Source organism: Carcharodon carcharias, chromosome 3 (genome assembly GCF_017639515.1).
Source record: "Carcharodon carcharias isolate sCarCar2 chromosome 3, sCarCar2.pri, whole genome shotgun sequence".
NCBI lineage: Eukaryota > Metazoa > Chordata > Chondrichthyes > Lamniformes > Lamnidae > Carcharodon > Carcharodon carcharias.
The window spans coordinates 177,780,724-177,786,723 of NC_054469.1; the positions used below are offsets into that span (position 1 = coordinate 177,780,724).

General features: G+C 39.4%; 1 protein-coding gene across 1 annotated transcript in view; it reads right to left on the minus strand.

The window, feature by feature from the left end:
• The window catches only part of LOC121276056 (phosphatase and actin regulator 1-like), a 683,909-nt gene extending 680,577 nt beyond the window's left edge, over positions 1-3,332 (minus strand). Inside the window, exon 1 of the mRNA XM_041184001.1 lies at positions 3,270-3,332. The gene's annotated coding sequence lies outside the window, so the exon portion shown is untranslated. The remainder of the gene's footprint in view (positions 1-3,269) is intronic.
• Between the last annotated feature and the right edge of the window lie 2,668 nt (positions 3,333-6,000).

The following is a 6,000-nucleotide window of genomic DNA, read 5'->3' on the forward strand; positions in this document are numbered from 1 at the left end:
ATTCTCTTCAAAAAATCAACTATAATATATTCATTATTTACTTTGTTATTTAATAACAGCTGGATGGTACATCAAAACTCAGTATTAGCATTATTTTGAAGGTCATAATGGTTTGTTGAAGGTCTGTTTTAGGCTGGTCTTTGCATCTATGTAAATAGCAGCTAAAACTGGGAATAGTGACCAGACAATTATTTTGATAAGCACTTTATTACAGTGGCCAATAAAGCTTCAAACATGGTGGCTACACTGGCTACTCAGTCAAAAAGTAGCCATAGAGCACTCACACCTATTTTGAAGTGGTGAGTATGCACAAAATTACTAATACAAATTTGCAATTTTAGAGATACCATTTCTCCTCCTATAAATAAATGTATCAAAAACAAAGGAGATTTTGGTTCATTAAAAATATGCCTGAAGGCCTTTATTCATTGACAAAAAAAATAGATGCAGTAAAGACATATCACACTGTCGACAATGAAATGCGTAGCTGTTGGTTGGATGGCCACTTTATAGAGGGAAAGACCGACATGGATAAAACTACTCCAATAATAGATAAGTATATTTGTGCTGGTTCTGATCAGTTAAGTAGAAAATATCCAGCTTTAAAGTAAGCAATAATTTCTCAAAAAATGTAAAGAGATATGGAATGGGAACAAAACAAGCAAGGTGGATAGCAAGCACATAAAATAGATGATAAATCTGAATAAAAAGATAATCTAGGTTTAAAAAAGTAATAAATGCACAGGAACAAAAATCATGGAAAAATGTAAATGTTTTCTTCATTTCTTTGCTTATATAAAATTCCTTTTTAAATTGCATATGATCTCCTCTTTATGGCAAGCTGCAGAAAATGGAAGAATTGCCTGCTGGTTCTAAGAGACAGTAGTTTTAGAAGTCCAGACTGGTCTAAAGTTATGCCCATTTAAAGTAAATATCACACCTGCGAAACCGAAATGTACATGAAAAATAATGCAAATTTTAAAAACTATAATGGATATTACAGTAATTTGTATTTATATGTTCTGATCTGCTTGCAGATAATAGGAACATTTTAATGCCATTTATTTTAATAATTAAATTTGCAATTTCTTCAAAAGTACTGACAATTTTATTTCTCAATGCACATTCTGAAAATACTTATGACCTATAGGAACTAACTTAGCCCAAGTGAAGACTGTCATCTGTAAGTTGGGAAAAAAACTGTCAGAGTACTTAAAACATTGCTCAAAGCATCAGTTCAGCAAATAAATTTGGGCCAGCAATGAGTCCCAGTCTGTGCATGGTAATGTAGTTCATGTTATATTTCAATTTCATGCAATCAAATGAATAACATTACAACCAGTTGGCAATCGTCATTACAAGTTCTGATCTCTCCAAGGAAAAATAAGGGGAAATAATCATTTCAGGTAAGAGTTCTTAAAACACCGAATGACTTAGGTTGTTGAAAGAAATATTCATTTAATTAAATTGATTGAGAAATATTTTTCTCAATGAACTCTCCTTTCCATCCTGCCTCAGTGCTCAGAGTTTTGCCAGCTGTCACTTTATTTTCACAAATCTCTTTCACGCCCATTGCCACATTATTATCTTTCAGTTTCTATTTCTTCTCAAGTTACACTGATACTAATTTTAGAAATCCCTTTTTTTACCCTCAGCTAAGCTTCCATTGTGAGCAATAGGACTTTGTGAAAGAAAACTAAATGAACCTGTTCTCCACTGGAGAAATTCTGGACAACTTGAAACTCGCTCAAATCCATCATCACAGAACCAAATGCAACATTAAATTATATCAAACATGGAAAAATACTTCTCCCCCAAAAAAAACCTCTATTGGATTAGTCCAAATTTCATAACCTTAATAACATATATCCAAGCAATAATTCAACCCATTCATCCAACACATATATGAAGCATTTACAACACTAATTCTATGCAAAATAGATAGTGTGTGATAATATTTGAAAAAGGCATGCAAAATATCAACTGAAGAATAAAGACCAATGGTTACAGATAAAGTTTCTTAATCAGATTTCAAACTGGTGCACTTTCAGTATTTTATTCATTTAGGACTTCACAGTTTGTTTCTAAACTAACTGATAAATCAAAACTACCATTTAACCATCAGGCAGAACTGGATAACCGCAACCACAGGTCACAGTATATTCAGAGGCAATGGGTTTTACTATTATTTGAACATAGTATGTAGAAATTAAAATTATGAGAAACAACCACAGTTCTCCATGGATGTACTTCCTTACAGGACAACAATGGCAACATTCACACCAAGATTATCCTATTAAAAAAAACATTTAGAGGAGATGCGCTTTTGCACTAAAGCTTTATTAAAACATTCAAAATAGATTCTGATTTTATTTGCTCCTTTCAGCCTGTGATTTGTATTTTTTTTATTGGCGAACCACCGCAGAAACGAGGATAAACCCTGGAACATCTAGAACTGCTGTACATATTGTATACGGTATTACAAACTATAATGCGTACTTGTTATTGTCGCAGCAAAATAACCTCCACCAAAAAAGTTCAAAATTACAGGAACGCAAAGCGTCACCTCACAGCCTGCCTTTTTCCAACTCCACAAACACACACAGTTGTAAAGTTATACTTGGAATGTATTGAGGCTGTCATAAAAATGGCATTTGGCACGGTCGATTGACAATCGTCCTTGCCCGACAACCTCAGTCCTCGCTGAATGAGTGAGTGAGTGGCAGTGGTCAGGACTATCCGAGCGCCCGGGCTCCAGCGGTATCAGAGGCTGCAGCTGCCTCTCGGTTGCTGATGTTGGTGTAGGCGTGTCGGGCAGGCAGGTGTACAAATGCAGCTGCAACCCAGGCAGCCGGTGCTCCAGCTCCATCACTTTGGAGTAATGGCATCTAGATTTAAGAATTGTAAGCAATGGAGCAAAGGGAAAAAAATCGCCATTCATTTATATCGATGTTAGCAGCCTTCTGGCACAACTCAGCTGAGAAACAACCAACCAATCTGGGCGAAATTCAAATCGTGTCCTTCCACCATGCAACATAAAATGTCACAATATTAAAGACAATAACAGAATTTTAAACAACTCATTCCCAACACTGTGCCAATGCACTGTCCGGCTTTAATTCATTCTCTGCGACTCTCACTGTTTCTGAGCCCAATAAAGAGCCTGTCACCATTCCCTCATACATGTCCGCACAAAGACAAATCGTGCTCCACATTATCATTCAATTTATTGCCCAACATTATTCTTGCTGCATTGTTTCAGTCAATACCTGTCTCCACGTTGAGGGATATTCTTGCCTCGGTGAGATAGGGCGTATCGCTCTTGGACCTGACTCTTCGAATGGGCCGGCGGTCTGCTTGTTCCCCTGAAGAGGCCGCCATTAATGTGGCAGCCGCGATGAGAAGATCGGCCGGCGGCAGCAGCAGCACCGCTCACTCGAGCCTGGAGCAGCCCGAACCGCGACACCAGCTCTGCACAACCAACAAAAACACACAATGAAAAGGAATTAGATGCAGAGCTGGAACCAATCTGGAGCAGGAGATCCCGCCCACACCTCCTGCACAATGAGTCCACACACACACACACAACCAAGCGAAGAAAGACCCGCCTACCCACCACAAAAAAAGGACAGCAAATTGTCACACACAGGTTTTCCCAACGCTCAAGACTATAGATGCATTCAAAAATTCACTTCACTTCAACAAATCGCTCTTAACTAAATATATTTACACAGGTGCCAATTATTAAAGACGTTGAGATTTCAATAATGTCATCACAACTGAGAGCATAAATTTGCAACAACATTTTATAGTGTTCGTTGTGCAGTTCCTGCGAATTTGTAACAGCACTGGTAACCCTCCTGTAACCAAAATAAATTAAATGACCATAGTTTTTTCATCTGGGAATCTAACTGGTTCTCATTCAAAGAGAGCTTTGATACTGAAATAAGGTAGTCAAGTTGATAGGTAGAATGATTTTAGATAATCAAATTATTAATTGTGTTAAAAGAACTAAATAAGTATCCACCAATAAATGGTCCTTTTCATCTATGAACCATTTGGACAGGACCAAAAATCCTGCTGACCACCTAATGTTCTTACACCACCCGCTTACGATTCCCTTCACAGAAATCTCATCAGATTTAATGGAAATATAATAAATTTGCGCATTTATTAAGTATCTTGAGTAAATGATCAATTTGTGCCATAAATGTATGTATAGAAATGTTCACATTGTAAACATCAATCCAAGAAAATGCTTTTTAATGTGCTATAAAATCAGAACAATGCTCTTCTTCTGAGAAACCAATAGTTATCTCACATTTATAGTAGTCAAACAAAAACAACAGTAGTATAAATCTTGATTATATGTCTACATGGATATTGTTTGAGCTATGATGACTCATGTCATGCATGCAGGCTGGTCTGGTTGTGCGCTGTTGTGCAAGTGGTGGGGATGAGGGTTCTGGTCTATCCCCTCAAATATCCTTGGCAGTGATGTTGCATGTAAGCGATTTGCATTTTGCCCACAGTCCACCCGGAGGACATTCAGCACACAATACACACAGCTGTCCAAATTTACAGAGGAGGCTGCACGAATATCCCCATTCTCAGTGATGGGGGAGCCCAGCACATCAGTGCAAAGGATAAGGCTGAAGCATTTGCAAGAATCTTCAGCCAGAAGTGCAGAGTGGATGATCCCATCTCAGACTCCTCTGGAGGCCCCCAATATCACAGATGTGAGTCTTTAGCCAATTTGATTCACTCCACCTGATATCAAGAAACGGCTGAAGACACTGGATATTTCAAAGGCAATGGGTCCTGTTCTGGCAATAGTACTGAAGACTTGTGCTTCAGGGGAGCCACACCCCTAGCCAAGCTGTTCCAGCACAGCTACAACACTGGCATCTGTTTGGCACTGGGGAAAATTGCCCAGCTATGTCCTGTACATAAATAGCAGTACAAATCCAACCTGGCCAATTACCAGCCCAGCAGTCTACTCTCAACCATCAGTAAAGTGATGGAAGGGGTCACCAACATTGCTAACAAGCGGCACTTGCTTAGCAATAACCTGCTCGCTGATGCTCCATTTGGGTTCCATCAGGGCCACTCAGCTCCTGACCTCATTACAGCCTTGGTTCAAACATGGACAAAATAGCTCAACTCCAGAGATGAGGTGAGAGTGATTGCCCTTGACATCAAGGCAGCATTTGTCCGAATGTGCATTTGACAGCCTTGGCAAAACTGGATAAAAACAAAAAACTGCGGATGCTGGACATCCAAAATAAAAACAGAATTACCTGGAAAAACAGGTCTGGCAGCATCGGCGGAGAAGAAAAGAGTTGATGTTTCGAGTCCTCATGACCCTTCAACAGAACTGAGTAATATTAGGAGAGGGGTGAAATATAAGCTGGTTTAAGGTGGGGGTCGGGTGGGGGGAGAGAAGTTGGGGGGGGGGTTGGTTGTAGGGACAAGCAAGCAGTGATAGGAACAGATAATCAAATGATGTCACAGACAAAATAACAAAGAGGTGTTGAAGGTGGTGATATTATCTAAACGAATGTGCTAATTAAGAATGGATTGCAGGGCACTCAAGGTACAGCACTAGTGAGGGTGGGCTGGAAAGACTAACAGGGTATAAAAGATATAGATTTAAAAATAATGGAAATAGGTGGGAAAAGAAAAATCTATATAAATTATTGGAAAAAACAAAAGGAAGGGGAAAGAAATGGAAAGGGGGTGGGGATGGAGGAGGGAGCTCAAGACCTAAAGTTGTTGAATTCAATATTCAGTCTGGAATGCTGTAAAGTGCCTAGTTGGAAGATGAGGTGCTGTTCCTCCAGTTTGCTTTGGGCGTCACTGGAACAATGCAGCAAGCCAAGGACAGACATGTCAGCAAGAGTGCAGGGTGGAGTGCTAAAATAGCAAGCGACAGGGAGGTTTCGGTCTTTCTTGCGGACAGACCGCAAGTGTTCTGCAAAGCGGTCGCCCAGTTTACGT